This window comes from Nothoprocta perdicaria, unplaced genomic scaffold, assembly GCF_003342845.1.
Source record: "Nothoprocta perdicaria isolate Ctin4 unplaced genomic scaffold, notPer1 scaffold_178, whole genome shotgun sequence".
Lineage (NCBI taxonomy): Eukaryota > Metazoa > Chordata > Aves > Tinamiformes > Tinamidae > Nothoprocta > Nothoprocta perdicaria.
This window is the reverse complement of record NW_020454960.1, coordinates 1200553-1217256: the sequence shown is the minus strand read 5'-3', so window position 1 is coordinate 1217256 and position 16704 is coordinate 1200553.

Below are 16704 nucleotides of genomic sequence, written 5' to 3'. Positions count from 1 at the left end.
CTTTTTGCTCTTAGTCCCTTTTCTGATGTGTAAGAGAAGTTATTCCGTGTGAAAAACGTTGGCATCTCACGTGTCTGGCAGGGTGCTGGGAGGAGCTTGGAGTGATTGATGCTTGTGCTGAAGCTGCTGTGAGGCACAGAAATGCAGCCTGGTGCGAATAAGCAGAATAAGGAGGAATAAGGAGCCAGGGTCTCACTAGTTGACTCTTCCTGGAGATTTGATGAAGAGGAGTAAGTATGGATCATGAGATGTGGGAATTTTGAAGGACGGGCCATGATAATTTTTGTGGGAAGAGCAGTTGCCATGTTTTTCCCCATGCTTCTTACTGTCTGGACAGAAATAGCCCTACAATATGGAATTGCAGATGAGTCTAAAGCCCATCCTTGAATCGTGCAAGTTGACAGGGAATCCTGTTAAAATAAAAGCCTGGCACGGCATGCAGAGGCATCTTCCCATGCTAACCACCGGCATGGAGCAGTAGGAAGGAATCTGGAGTAATGCTCAAGTGAACGGTGCCCCAAGTAAGACCCCAAAGGAAAATAAACACTGGAGTGAAGTAGAGGTGGGACTTGGGTCCCTTCCATCAGTCCTGCTGGTGAAGTTATGAGCAAGGAAGATGGCCTTATTAAAGGGTGCATTGGAGCTCTGAAGGAGGGATGGATTTAAACAGCACGTTGCTGTTTAAAGGGTGCTTGTTTGAGAGGTGGATGGGCTGGTACTTTGGTGCTTCAACCATATTCTGTGCCATGGAGAGGCAGTTTGGGCCTAGTAGGTGTCTGGATTTTGAAGCGGCTGAAAATTTTCCATCAATTTTTGGTTTTCTTGCTCAGAAACCCAGCCCTGAGAACCTTGAGTGAATGGGGGAATTCGAATGACAAAGGCTTCATTCTGCTTGGGGAAAAATCTTGTCACCCAGGCCAGGGAGGGCACATCTTAAATTCAAAGTATTGAAAATTCAAACGTCAAGTAGACCTAAAACAACCTGAAATCATATTCCGTTTTATTTCGTGTTCATCTTTACTAGTGCTCCAAATAAGAAATCCTTCTTTTTAATCTTTATGCCGTTAGCTCCTGCTTGTTTACCATCTGAAACTTCACAGAGGTTTTTTTTTTTTTTTTTTTTGCATGGTTTTCTTCTTTAACCGTGAAGTTGTCAGAGCTTTATGTAATTACGAAGCCCTGTGTTTCCTTAGAAAACTAGGACAGAGATTTCCCGTGAGGAATTACCAAATAATTAAAATGTTGAGGAAAAGAAAACAACAATGAAGGACCAGCCAACAGGGCCACAGGCCCCTGATATGTGCCGTTTGGTATTTCAGTTTAGGGATATTCTGGCTTGACTTCATGCTGCCTTTTTAAGGGGGTTTTAAGAGTGTCTTTAAATAAGAGTTGGACTTGGTGGGTCCTGACTCACCTCTGTAAAGGGCACCCTTTCCTTCAGCATTTGTAGCACTCTTTGATACTTATTCTGTTTCTGCTGCATGATGGGTTTGCACCAGCTTGGCCCTCTCTTATACTCACTTATGTCTCTAATTCACCAAAATAAGGTTGGAGATGAGCTTCCTTCCCGCTTCCTCCTCACCCAGTGCAGTTTTGGTTCCTTGGGTCTCTTCATAGCACGTGAGAAACTGGAAAATCTGAGGTGGGATCTCCTGGTCAACACCATATCTGGTCATGTTGGCCTGGATGCCTCATGCTTCCATTTTTCCTTAGTAGTCTCAGCTTTGAGGTCTTCACGACACACATCTCTGCAAGGTGGACTTGCTTTCTAGTTTCACCAAGGGAGAAGGTAGAGTAGTGGAAGGAGACTGAAGAAGAAAGGCCTCTGGTGTCCACACGCACGGAAGGAAAGTACTGACAGCTTTAGCACTTCACATCTCATACACATGCCCTGAGTTTTGCCCATTTGGGTTTGCCCTTTGTGGAAAGGAAACGTATTTGGTTTAAAACTACCTTGTGAACTATATTCTCCTTTCTGCAAATGGGACTCAGGACTGCTGGTCTTCTGCAGAAGAAGGCACAATGGAGACCACTATTACAGACCTTGCACTTTGCAGGAGAGTGCTCATTAGCTCTTTTCCCAGACAGTTACCTGGGACTATCAATGCTTAATTAAAAATAATTAAAAAGTTGGAGTTTTGTAATCCCCTTGGAGATGGAGCGAGAATCTCTCTCCAACCAACAGTTGGTGCTTTGCAACCAACTGCATAGCACATGTTTAACGAATCAAACCAACACACTTCTGTCAAGAGGAGTAATTAAAAGACACTTCAAGCACAGGTGTGCATAAATGTATATGAAGTTGGCTTTTTTTTTGCCAGAAGTACCGTTATCCTCCAAGGAGTCACTGTGTCAGTGATTGTAGCCTGTCATGTTGAAGGATTGATACAGAAGAGCCGACTAAACTGTAACATCAGAAAATTAATGAGCACCAAGCTGTGAACAGTGGGCTCAATTATTGACCTTAATTTCTAAACTGAAGTGTCTGTCTGGGGATGTGTGGATGAATTATGCTCAAATTTACTGATTGCTGATTTTTAGCTACAGTCTGAGCCCTCTATGTGCTAGTGAGAGGTTCAGATAGGGCTTGGTGGCTGTTCTTGCTTTAGTGAGAAAATCTCTTGCTCCTGTCATGGGGAATAGTGAGTGTCTTCAGCTGCAGAGTGATCGCTGAGTTTCCTATTTCAGCTTCAAAATCCTGCACCTCAAACTGCCCTGTGCCTTTTAGTTGTCCCTGTTCCTTATGGCCTCCTTTCTTTTGAGTTCCTGTCCTGCAGCAAGTAACCACTGATTGTAGCATGTTGAATAAAAACTTTCCTCTATCCAAAGAATCTTAGGAGTTTCTTCCACATCAGGTAAAACCCATTGCACAGCTGCTGCTCCAGCAGGTTGTTGGGTTTCCAGGAAAGGGTTTCCATGCTCTTAAAGGAAGGTAGACTGTGTCATGGAGACTGCTACCTGTGCTTCCCTGAGGTCCATCTGGTGCCAAGGGAAGGTTGATGAGGTTCCCTGTATGTGAAAGGTGGTGAATGATGGAAGGGGGTGCTGCAGGGAGCCCTCTTAGCACAACTGCTATGGTTCCAGAGACATCAGTAGGGCCAGTTCTTGGCTGTTGGTGGCTTTGGAGTCAATAGGATTGAAGTTCTGGAGGAGGATAGGAGTGACGGTGATAGAAGGGATTGCTTATGTGCCACTGCTTGTGGAAAGTGATGCCCTTTGCCCATGTTGGGGCAGACCACACCTTTGGAAGGGCCCATAGCTGGAGAATGCAGTAATTTGCACAGCATCAGGGCCTCATATGAGGAGCTCGTCCACCTGCAAGAGATGCATTGAATTCCTGCAAGGGCCACGCAGAGCAGTGCTGCAGTCCACAAGCTGATATAGGCCATGCCTCTGGGCTGAAACTTTGGAGAAGGAGGAGGAGGAGAAGTTCCAGTGGTTTCTTTGGCTACTGCTGATTTGAAGAAGGCGAGGTAAACCCAGCTTGGACAGCACCTTGCTCCCCAGCAGTTGGATTACCATTCACTTTGCTCTCCCAGTGTAGAAAGCAAACACTTGAAAAAGTTAGCCTTAAAAGAGGGAAAACAGAGCAGAGCTTTAAAAAAAAAAAAAAAAAAAAAAAAAAAANAAAAAAAAAAAAAAAAAAAAAAAACTAAAACTGATCCAAGTTCTGTGCAGAAACAACTGATATTTACTTTAATGTACAGTGTTTTATCTTCCTGTTGTTACCTTGCCCTGTGGTGAGGACCTCGCAGTTTGTCTAATACAATAATATTTCAGAATTGGAGCCGAAAGGGCACAGAGAAATATGAAGAACAAGTCACCAAATTGCGTTAAACTTTCCTAAACACATTAGGAACAAGAACATCGCCAGTCAGGAGACTTTCCTGGGCTTTCAGAGACTGCTGAGTGAGCAGGTACAGCAGGGGAGGGTGATCTGCTCTCAGCACCTCTCAGATTGAAAGCCCCATGACTTACCTGGAAGAAAGGAAAGTTTCCAGCTTGCCTGGCATTACTTTCAGCTCTGCTCCTGGAGACCTTCCTGGCTATTGCTTTTATCCCAGCAGCCTGGACTGAAGGTCTGGTTGCACTGTCCAGTTTAGATGGCAAAGGGGAATGAAGCTGCAGGTGAGAAGCAGCCCCTAGGGAGGCCCATGGGGTTGGGTGGTTCTGGCTCTGCTTTGTGTTCACAAAGCTGAGACCAGTGTCTTGCTCAGCTGGGCTATGTCCCCTAAGCTAGAGAAATAAAAGGGTTGTTCTTTAGAGCCCGCCCCTCAAATTCTCCATTGGGACCAAATGCACGAGGTGTCAGACACATGGCTGTGAATTGTCCTTCCTTTCAGGCAAACCCATGGCATTGAGATAAGGAGAGTGCAAAGCAAACAGGCTTCTTTGCATCCTGCCAGAAGCAGAAAGGGGAAGATGAAGCTATAAATGGGCTGTTGTGGTTTCAAATACCATGCATGCCAGGTCTCCTACCCATCTTGCTCTCCGCTGTGCATCTCACTGACAGGTACAGAATTTCACTCCTCCAGACTTAAATTTTACTCCTTTAGACTTAAAAAAAAAAAAAAAAAAAAAAGACTCCAGAGAGTCTGAAAAGATTCTGCAATGTGCAGCTTGCACTGCATAAACCACCATTTATTCACATTGAGCTGTTACGCTGCTCGTGCTCTCCCAACCTACTGTTCTGTGCAGTTTCCTTTGCAGTTCCTTCCCCCTGCCTTTCCAGCCATGTCCCAGATCCATTGTATTTTTGACCTTGACTGTTTTTCTCCAAAAAATATAGAGCTGTCTACCCACCCTCATGCCTGAAGCTGTGTTTTACCTTGAGGCAGATACTCGTGTGCATGTGCAGCGTGTGCCAGGGCCGAGGTTCCTGCGTGGTTTTATAGGGCTGTATTTTACAGGGTGCCGACAATTTTACAGTTGCCGTTTACTTTGCATTCCAAAGCGGTTGTTTCCACCATGAATTTGCCTTGTTTGCTTACAAATAAGCAATTTACTGTTTAAATGAACTCTTCTGGTACTTAATGCTGCCCCGCCAGTGGGGAGATATTTAATGCTATCAATAAAATCTGAGCCCTAACGCAGGGATAATTAGTCCTCTGCCTTATAGCTGATCAACTACATTTCTCTAGACCCAGTGTGCTGTGTTTTCGGGGTCAGCCAAGTTTGCAGCCCACTATTCTCTCCTTACCAGCATCGAGAACCTAAATTCCACAGGTGCCTTTGTGCAGCTTCCTGTAGTAAATGTTATAATTCCAGTTATTATACAGTAATAAATGCAAGTATGGCACGACACCTTAGGAAGAGGAACACTGGAATCTCTCTGTAAATGTTTCTTCTAAAATTAAAGATTTTTTTTTTTAGTATCCAATTATTTGCCTTAGTAGTTCTTGCATACCCAAGCATTAGACACATTTAAATGAGTTGTTTGATGTGCTCAACTTCAAGTTATTCCAAGACCAGCTAATTAATCAAACTGTCGGGATGTTGATGTAGGACAGATTAGTTCTGCAACCTACCTAGAAATTCTTCACTGCAGAAGCTTTTAGGTGTTGAGGACCTGGGAAGAAATCTGTTCTGCAAAGGTAGAGCTTTGAGGCCCTCTGGAAGCATAGCAAATTCTTCAAGCAGTTTGTTATCTTGCTGTTGCAAAAGGAAAACTTAGGAGACACAGATCCCTTTGCTTTCTATAGCGTCCTAAATAGAATTGGGTGCTGTAACCTTCTGGGACAGGTGGGACCTGGTGCATCGTGGTTGATAGAAGGGTTTTGCTCATAGCAATTTTGTTTTTTCTTTCTGCTCCTATGTCCTCATTAATGTTAAGGATGTGTTTGGGGGAGAGGTCCTTCATGAGATTATGGTGCTGGCTGCAGTTGGGGTCATGCTTAGACTGAGTTGAAGGATCCTAAAACTCCCTCAAAAACACTTGTGTTAAACCTTGGTTGAACTTACTGGTTTGCATCTGTTCTGAAAATGCTGGAGAGGTTAACTCGGAGCTGCTACGTCATGGGAGATGCTGCCTTTCTGTGCCATTTTACCGTATTCTGGACTAGATTCAAGTTGCCTTTTGGCGTAAACTCTGGTTTGGGTGATCCTGCTACACATGCCTCTGCATTCTGGTAGTTAAATGTATTTGCATCCAAAGCACTAAGGAGTATTATTAGCTTTAAACACATAAGCAACCAGCTATATTTTAATGATAATAAGCAAGATGAAGGTGATGCACGTTATAAGAATAAAAGCAAAAGGAAAAAATAAAAAACCAGTGTATTGGGAGCTCTCAACTTCCCAGTGTGTGTCTCATTATCAGGAGATAATGGCAGCTCATACGGTGTTTGCTTAATGAAAGGGGCAATTTGAAGGCAAACTAGGTAACCTGCAGCTATCCTGAACACTAGAAGTATCTCCTACTTGTGACTGCTGTTTAAAGCTCAGCTTTGACACTGAGGTGGGTGATTTTGGAAGCCTCTCCAGCTTTATACCTGAATGAAGAGAATCCAGGTACAAAGTCCTGCTTGTCACTCAGTTCTTGCTGCAGGGCTTGCCAGATACCCTGGGGCTTTGCTGAACCTAGGAGAAATGACTTTAATTGCAAATAAGCTTTAGAGCAAAAGGGTCAACCAGTGGCACAGTTTTGAAGGCTGGATGCACCCCGAGGAAAGAGCGCTGCTCATCTCCCCAGTTGAGGACATTTCTCTCCCTGGAAAATGGGACCTTTAAGGATAAGCAGCAAAAGGTGAGAAGATCCAGAGCAAAAGTGGGAGCCCCATCCTAGTGAAGATATTAAGGAGAAAGGGCACAGTCATGTCACGGACATAAGTGAGTGGGAAAGCTGCTGTTCTGTTCAGCTTGCAAGCACTCCTGTTTCAGGTCTTCTATAAGAAGACCTGGCTCTTCTTTCTCCCCCATTGAAGCTGGTGTCTGAAGTGCCCCCATGGGGCAGAACGTAGGTGACATGGTCCTCTGTTCTTCCTCAGTCCTTGCAGAGGAACATAGATGGGCATCTTGTGCACCTCTCTGGGTACCAGAGCAGGCCTGGACCTTTCTTCCCTATGGACCTGAACTTCCAGCGTGATGGAGGCCTCGTCTCATGGACCTGGAGGTGCTGCTGCAATATGCGGCAGTATAGGGACCATCTTGAGAGGAGCAAATCACTGCTTTGTTACCCTCGAATGGTGCTGAGAAGTTAAAAAGTCTGTAAGAGTAAGTGGAAAAATTCATTAGGCAGGAATATCTAGAATTTAGTAGTGTTTTACTATATGGTTTCATGCGGTGCATTTTTTTTGTTAGATTGGTTTCTTTATGGATAATGTTATTTATGTTGTAAATGCACTGGCATTTGTGCAATAACATTGTCCCTTTATTAATTCTTAATTTAGGTGTAACAGAGCAAGTAGACATGGTGGGAAGAAATACCAATCACTTCCAGCTTCTGAGAGGACCAAAGGGATGGGATGTAGCCAAGCAGGAAGAGCTGAATTTTGCTGCTATACCATTTGGCTCTCAGCTATGGAAGTTTCCTCTTTTCTAATATTTATTAATTCGAAAATTTTACGGCTCTGTTGAGCCTCCTGGAAGCATAACTGCCCTTCACCATCAAACATCTTGGCTTCTGATCACCAAAATCCAGACCCATTTAAACACGTCGAGGAAAAGAGCTTTTCTTGTGCATTAAACGTTACCAGCGGCAGAGCCTTCCAGCAAGGACGTCTAATAAAGATTCAGCTATTGCAGCTTCAAAGGCAGGCACGGGAACTGAGAGTTCAATCTGTCCTGTAGGCTTCATATGCTCTATCTAGAGCTCCACTTCCCTTTGACACACTGTTTTAGCAAGTGAGGCTGCTCATTTTCACCCTGCCAGCCATGGGGAGGAGGGAAAAAATAACAATATAAAAAAAAAAAAAAAAAAAAAAAAATTCTGGCCTTCCCACAGGAGCCCTCGGGAGCCACGTGTGGTGCTCATGCCTGCATGGGGTGTTCACTGAATGTGTGTATCTGGTGTTCACGTGTATCTGTATTCACTGAACCACATTCTTCACCATTTAGCCTTCCTCATCTTGCAAGGCGTAGTTGTATTTTTAAATTTGGGGCTAACTCTTCAGCCCTTGTAGAATCCCCCTGGATGCCTTGCTCTTCACATACGTGTCTCCCCAGAGCTGCTTTTCCTACAGGTAATTTACAGAGCTGCGGTACTGACACACAGAAGAAGGAGCTTATGCTGTGAGGAGCTCGTCTGGTCAGTGAGTATTTAATTCCAGCACTGAATCTCTCTTTAATCTGCCTAAAATTATGTAGACATGAATGTTTGTGATAGAGATCTCCAGCAAACCACAGGCAATAAGTGTTGAGGGCTGTTATGCCTGTTTAGCACATGTCTCTCCTTTATCAATTTATACCTCCTGAGCAGATTTTATTTTACATCTCAATTCAGTTGTATTTGTCATTTTTCTGCCTTTTTTCATGCGCTATTTTCTCCTATTTATATCTTTGCCTACCCTAGAATCTTCTTTATATGAGAAAATACACAGTATCTCCGTACCTAGTTGTTAAATTTATGCAGCATGAAAGAGCTTTTAAGCTGCTTGGGAACTATTCAGTTCCTTCTCTTTGTACTAATGGCATCCATAATAAGCATGTATGTTCAGCTCAGACTAATCTAATGATAAAATGGTGTGCATGGGTATCAATAACGCACATCAACAGCTAGCTTTGAGGTAGAGCAGAAGAAAGCAGCACTTTACTAGAGATCAGTGAAGATTGTTACGTCTTAAGCCAGTGCTGGGAAGTCTGAATAGTGTTCTGCAGCTAATATAAGAGCAGTTAGAGGTTAATCAGAAGAGCTAGAGGCTGTTCTGAGTAAATGCCTTGCTCTGGTTTGTGGTTCATTGTTTTGAGTACATGGAGTCTCAGGATGGTTGAGGTTGCAAGGAACCTCTAGGGATCATCTAGTCCAACCCTCTGCTCCAGCAGGGACACCCAGAGCACGGGGCACCTGGGCACATCCAGGTGAGTTGGGAGATCTCCAGAGCAGGAGCCTCCACAGTCTCCCTGAGCAGCCTGGGCCAGGGCTCGGGCGACCTCACGCTGCGCAAGTTCTTCCTCACATGCACATGGAACTTCCTGTGTTGTGACTTACACCCATCGTCCTGTGTACTGTCACTGGCCACCACTGAGTTTAGCCCTTTCCTCCCTACTTTCTCCCCTCAGGTATTTGTACACATTGATCAGATCCCCTCTCAACCTTCTCTTCTCCAAGGTAAACAGGCCCAACTCAGTCTCTCCTCGTACAAGAGATGTTCCAGTCCTTTTATCATATTTGTTGCTCTCCACCCTACTCTCTCGAGAAGCTCCACGTCCCTCTTGTCCTGGCGAGCCCAGAACTGCCCCCAAAGCTCCAGAAGTGGCCTCACCAGAGCTGAGCATAGGTGCAGGATCCCCTCCCTGCCGTGCTGGCAACGTCCTCCTGATGCAGTCAGGATCCCATTGGCCTTCTTGGCCGTGAGGGCACTGCTGCCTCAACTTGTCAACCAAGACTCCCAGATCCCTCTCTGAGGAGCTGCTTTCTAGCACGTCAACCCCTAATCTGTCCTGGTGCCTCGGGTTATTCCTACCCAGGGGCAGGACCCTGCACTTGCCTTTGCTCATAGGTTGTCCGTATTATTGTATCTCTTTAGCTACTTGAGAGATCCTAGAGCAAAAAAACGTGTAAGAATTCAGAGGCCACAGTGTTTAGCTGAAGACAGTGAACAAGAACAAGCTGGCTCTTGTAATCCAGATGGATTAGCAGTGAGGCCTAAATCACCAGAGCAGATATAGGGGTTGTCCTCTCTGCCTTCTAACACTTTGCTGAGCGCTGAAAGGGGTTCTTCTATTCTTGAAGGCACTAATGCTTGAGGAATTGGATGAGAGAAGCATAAGCTTCTCTCATCCAACGGGCAGCTGGGAGAGTTGATGCTTTCTGACAGTAGTGGGATCTCTCATTTTAGAGAGCCTTTCCTTAGGATGTAAATCGGAAAAATGTCAAGTTATCAAGCTTGCCTTAAAGGAAATTATATCCTCTTTGGCTGTGAATTTAAAGACAGGAAAGGAATCTTGGAGGAGAGAAACGAAGAGGTGAAAGCCACGGGTAAAGAATATATATATATATATATGTTTTTATTCTGAGGCTTTTCTTGTGCCCTTTAAAAATTCTTCTCCTTTGTACTCACGAAAACCTCAGTGCAAGAAGTGGCTTAGGCAGGGGGTGAGCAGTGGAGAAAGAGGGAAGAGCTGGGGGACCTTCACACAGCTGTAGTGCCTTTCATGTTAGTAATGACTGTTACATCCCAAGACTGACTGTGTCTCTTCTCCTCTCTCATGTGTGTGCCTGGAGTTAATTCATCCACTAGGGAAAAGCACGTGGCACACGGGAGAGGAAAAGGAATATCGATTGGCAATGGCCAAGATCCATGTGCTGTTGTCACAAAGATGCTGCTGAGAATTCTTTTGTCTCTGTAGATCTTCCCTGTTTCTTGTTGGGAGGAAAGTGAGTGTTTCCCACATACTCATGATCTCAGGATGGTGAGAGATCTTCTCCACTGTCCTTGCTTAGAATAAATCTGGCTTGAAGTTAGGAGAGTAGAGCCAAGACATGCGGCCCCTGGCAAGCAACGTTATCTGTCTGGAGGCAGGCTCAGTAAACTGGCTTTGGAAGGAGTTTGTCAGAGTCCTCTTCCAGGAAGCACTAAGCTGGGTGCCTCAGTTGGCTCCCTTGGAGGTCAGGAGCTGGCCACAAGTCCATGGAAGGAACTGAGGTTTTGCTGTATGTGTTATGAGCTGGGACAGTTAAGCCGCAAAGCAGTGTGGAAGAGGTGCCAAGGCTGGAGCTTAAGTGTCTATTTACTAGAGATCACACTGGCTCCAAGGTAGGAAAGGACAGGCATGGAAAAGGACAGGCATGGAAAAGGACAGGTGTTCCAAACAGCAACTCCAAAATTCTGATTTTGATGGAGGAGCAAGGACATCTTCTGCAGGACACTAAGAAACAGTCCCCAGTTCGAGGAGGAGAGCTTGGTGGATCTTCCCTTGCTTAAAGGAAACCTTATTTGCTGGAAGTGTACTTGAAAACTGAGCGAGGATGCAAATATTTGCAAAATGCATGTGTTGAGCTGCAGGTAAAAGCAAGGTCCGTGCTCTGTGCAACAGGTTTGCACCTGTCTTGGGAGCTAGATGCCTCATATTTCTTATGAAGAAACCGGTGAAGAACCGGTGAAGAAATGGTTTGGAAACTTGGTGATGCTCACAAACTGAAACAAAGTCCCAGGCAATGCTGCAGTTTTCTCCCCTTGTTTCCTCTTGTGTGATGGTGAAAGGCAGGCAGCAAAACTCCTCCATCCTGTGTGTTACCTTTTTTTTGCCTGCCTCCTCATTCCGGATCCTGTCCTGGTGTGTTGCTCGCATTTCCAAGGTCTGCTGCACAGAGGGCCTGTCTGGCAGAGCAGCAGCAACCCCTTGGCCAAAAACTTCTGGGACAAATGGGTCAGCGTTAACGGTGCTAATTGCAGGAATTTAGCTGCTGTTGTCAAGTCCAACTAAGCTCAGGACTGTGAAAAGTGTGCAAATCTGAGCACAGAGAAGGGTGCTGTTTTGTTTTATTTTGTTTTATGGAAATTTTCTGGTCAAAATGCCTTCTAATTAAATGCTTCAGTCTCCTCTCCAGCATGCAGCAGTACTGTACCTATATTACTTTCCCCTCATCTGAATTGAATCACAAAGGAAGAATTGCATAAAATTGTATCTCATGCATTAGCACATTATTTATGTCTTTTAATTAGCTCAAAAATCCATTCCTTGTCCATCCTCTAAATGCACATTTATAGTTTTACTGATGAGCACCCAGATAAGACATTTGGCTCCTCAAAATGCAGAGACGTTCATACTGAAGTTTGCCGGGTTGGCAGGAGTTGCCGATCTTTAGATGCCTTTCCCTGAGCAAAACATGGTATTTTTCCTCTAGGCGTTGAGATTTGGAGGCAGAGTAACTAGCAAGGTGTCAAGACTGAGATCACACTTGATGCCTTGTGAAAATGGAAGTGTGTTTTGTATTTATGAGTGGATCTGTCTACAGAGTCAGGAGAAACAGGCTCTACAGAGTGCACAAAATGAGCAGGTCCATGCAGTAGCTGGCATTTTTTTTTCAGTTCTGCTGTGTAAATGCTTTAAAGATACGACAAAATATGTGTAAAAAAGAGAAGTTTGAAGCCAAGTTCAAAAGAAGATTCCAGCTAAAGCTCATATCATCAGTAAGAAGATGTAGATTTGTGGCAGACGCAAGAAGATGAACGTAGGAAACATTACCCATCAGCTATGAAAGGTCTGATAAGGCTGCAAACTAGCTGCAGAGATGAGCAGTAGAGAAGATTGCGGTGGAGGAATGAAGAGTTAGTGCTAAATGGCCACAGGTACCATCATCTAACACTTATTGACAAGTACCTATTGGAAGAAAACCATTTAAAAGATAGTAATCTTATAGGGCTATAAAAACACCTCGGGCAAGGAATTCCCTATGGGACAGTGAGAAAAAAAGTGCAGAGGAAGAGCTAGTTTCATTTCATGATTTTTAAAGTTGTAGAGTTTTTTTGAGCATTTTTTTTTCCTTTGCAGGTGCAGACCTATTTTTAATTTGTTTTCTGGGCTGTTTCGTGTGTTTTCCCTTCTTTTGGTGACCAATTCACTCAGTTGCAGCCCAGTTCTTTGAGAGAAAGCAAGCTGTAGGAGCAGGTCCCTGCTCCTTTGGGACTTGGAGGGCAGGCAGGTTTCTTTAAATTAATCCGAGGTGTGAAATCTGGATTTTTTCCATGGGATAAAACCTTCCAAGGAGGAGGTGGTTGGGACCGGAATGGGAGATACTTGGTCATCAGGAATTGCTGGTGATACTGAGACTGAGGTTGCCAAACACCTTCAAAAACCCCAACCCTTCCAGCATAAATACAACTTTTCTTCCCAGCTGACACTTTGCCTGGTTCTGGAGTTGGATGAGAAGATGCTTTTTGGTGCTGTCAGCCTCCTATGCTATACTGCTCCCTCCCGCCCTGGTTCCTTTGGTGTGTGAAGCTTACAGAGGTGTTTGAAGTCAAAACTTTATCCTAATGAGTTCTCATTATCTGGGGTTAAAAAGAGTGAAAGTGAGCAAGGGCCATCATGTAAGAATGTCAAGGGGATAGACAAAAACAGGATAGAGGGTTGACCAGGAGCTGGTTAGACAATAGTTTGTAAAACTTATAGGGTCATATGGGCCCAGCACCTTCAACAGCTCATGGATGTCAAGTTATCTGGAGCAGCAGTAGATCCCCCTTCCTTTGGAGTGGTTTGAAAAGGACCTGGGCTTTGTTGCTTTGTGTTCTCTGTCATTTTTTTGGGTCATTTCCGGAAAAGGGGGGATAAAGGACCAATCTTCGAGAATTAAATGTAACCACAACATGAATTTTGCCTAACTACTTCCATGCTGTTGCGGGAGACTTGCACATACAGGACACTCGGGGCAGCTCACTGGTACCACAGGGCCTCCACAACAGAGCCCAGCTATTTTCAGAGCCCCGCTTGAAATGAGAATATGTGGATGTGTGTCATCTCTGTGCTGTCCTCTACATCCCAAACATTACGGATTAGCAGCCAGAAGCTGCTACCACTTGACGCACTAGCTGAGTTCATCAAGCTAAGCTGGTGCGGGAACGGGCCCCAAGCACAGCCTCGGCATGAGATTGCCTCTCAGTCCATCAGAATCCACTCCATCTTATGGAATAAGTAAATAAATAAATGCATTGGGCATGGGGTATATAATGCTGTCACAAAAAGGAGAAAACTCAGTTGGTGGCTCCGTGCTCTCATGCTAAAGTATGGCCTTTGGAAAGAAATTAGAATCCATTTCTCTAAATATCTTTGTCAAGAAAGATAGGGGCCTTGCACACAGAGTTTTAGGGGTTTTATTTTTCCCTAGTGGGAGGAAAAAAAAACCCTTTCTTTAGGGTTTTCTTTTTCTGTAGTTCTTTTTTATCATCTCCAACTAGCATTAAGTTTTCTTTTAAACAGCTTCGGTGATGATGTTAGAGGCACTTCAGCAGAGTCTGTATTGCCACGGTGTCGTTTTCCCAGCACAAGGCTGCTCCCTTGGGCCTACTGAAAGCAAGTACCGCTATTGTTTTGACAGTTTAAAAGAAGGCAAAGGAAAAACCTCTGTTGCCTTCCAGTTACTCCTGTAGAAATAGCAGCTGATTTTTCAAGCCTGCAACACCTGCTTTGTTGTGACCGTTGCCAGCAATGGTTATTCATCCATCATCACCAGCACAGAATGCAGCCCCTTCATCCCAATGCAAGCCTCACATGGGTGCCCCCCTCAGCATGACTTGTTCTTTTGCCTGTCTTGCTTTTCAGCATGGTTTGGAGCCCAGGACCTGCCAATGCTGCTGTGTGGTCTTGCTGCCTCTCACCTTCTGCTGTGTGGCCAAGCTTGCAGCTCTCAGACATGTTGTCTGCACCTTAAGTGCTCTGCAGGAAGTTGCTGGTAGGTTTATTTTTCTCCTCTTTGCTTGATGTGGGGATTCCTAGTGATAACTGTCTTTTTTTTCCATCTCTCTCCAAGTGTTTTATGCTCACACAAATGGAAAACAGCCTCCTGCAGCGCCCTTCGGAGTGACATCTGATATATCTGGCAGCTCTGGTAATGCTGAGGTGGGCACTGCTGGGAAGAGCTGGGATTTTCAAGAGTTGTGGGTTCTTCAGTGCAATAGGAGATTAAACTCGTGCTCCTGCCATCTCTGGTAGAGTAGACCTTCAAAGATAGGTAGATCTCAAAGGATAGGTCTAGATAGGTAGATCTACCTCATCTTTGGTAGGTAGACCTTCAAGTTCATCGAGTCCAACCATAAGTCCTTCAACACCATCCTGCTAAACCATGTCCCTAAATGCCTCATCTGCAGATTTCTTGAACATTGCCATGGACTCCACCACTTCCTTGGGCAGCCTGTTTCAATGCTTGACTGCTCTTCCCATGTAGAAATTCTTTGTGGTATCCAATGTGACCTCCGTGGGTGTATCCGAAGTACCGAACTGAACAGAGCAGGAAGGGAGGAGTCCTACGACTCTATGATTAAACCTCATTGCAGCTTGTGGATTTACCTGCTCTCCACCATGAGCAGCAGTGGGAAAGGATGCTAAAACGCATGTTACCACCAATAACAACACTAATAATGGTGTATAAATGCTAAGTGCACGTTAGGACTTTGTAGCTATTAATAGGGTGATGCTGCTCAGTATGTTTCCCCTGTGATTCTGCCTTTTACTACCAAACAAAAAACAACCTCTCTCTTTCCCTTTACTGTGAGGCTTGTGACACGTGTGGAAGCAGTTGCAAGGTGCTTTTTTGCTGCCAAAACCCTTTTTTTCTGTCACATCTCTTAGGTTAAACACTCCCCTCGGTGGTGGCATCTTCACGGTCACAGCTCAGCACCATCATCATCCTTATTCATTTAAGGAGCATGAAAGGTTACGTCCTTCAGCAGCTTGCAAGCTCTACGTGAGCCCAGACTGCTTGTTTCCTGTTGGTTTGTGTTTGATTTTGTATTTTTTTTATCATGCTCCTGAGTCAGGTAAACTACAGCGAAGCTGCTGGTTGCTCCTGGGTTTTAGGAATAAAGCTGCATCTTTGGGGTTCTCTAGTTTAGGTGAGGAGCCAGGTTTGCGTTAGAATAAAGGTCATGCATCTCCACCCTCAAAGGAATAAAACTGGGGGTGTTTTTTTTACCCATTCTCCATGTGATTTCCCCCCAGACAGGAATGCTATGGAGAGCTTAGCTACCGGGTGAGGAAGGCATAGCTGAGAGATGGCTTTTGAACCCTTCCATGAAAACCTTTGCTTACCTGAAAAGGTGCTTTTTTAACCCAAACCAGAACCTCTGACCTAGCTTTGCTACGCCCAGGTTTAAACTGTAGCATGAAGCTAAGTGTGTTTTGCAGACTTGGCTTGTGTTTCTCCAGGCTGCTGGGGTATGGTGTGATAAACACCTGTAACTGCTGGATGCAAGTGCAGCCTGCAAGGGTTTTGTTGGGTCTTTGGGTGGCTATTAGGCACGTTGATCTGCTGATTGGGTAGGTGTAAAACAGGAATAAAACAATGATGAAGCAGGGTAGGCTCCTCAGCTTAGCTTTGTTGGGCTCCCTTCTTGTACATACACATGGTAGAGTCAAGAGAAGTTCGGTTCAGTGTCACCACCAATATGCTCCTCACCAATAGCACTGTTCTTCAGGAGATCTGCTCCAGCAGATCTGTTTTTTTTCAGTGTAGGAAGGTGTTTTCAGGTGGATCTGCTCCAGGAACAGGTTCATTTCCCACTCTGTGGGTGAGCGGCATCTCCTGGATGCAGGTTAAGCTCTCAGGGATGGGAATCCCCAGCTGTGTTGAGGGTATTGACTGCATGGCCACACACTGGGCTTTGGCTTGTGCTTTTAAGAAACACTCATCTCTTATGGATAGCTGGTTTGTATCCTTTTCCTTTTGTATTTAGGACACACTGCACCGAATAGACAACTGTGTGTTGGGAGCTCAGATGAAGCCACTAGCTCCCTTTCTTCCCCAGCACAACTCTCAAAACTCTTGTAGATCATCATGACTTTCCCTCACTAATAAGCCTATCTGAATTGCAGCTAAACACACAGGCACGA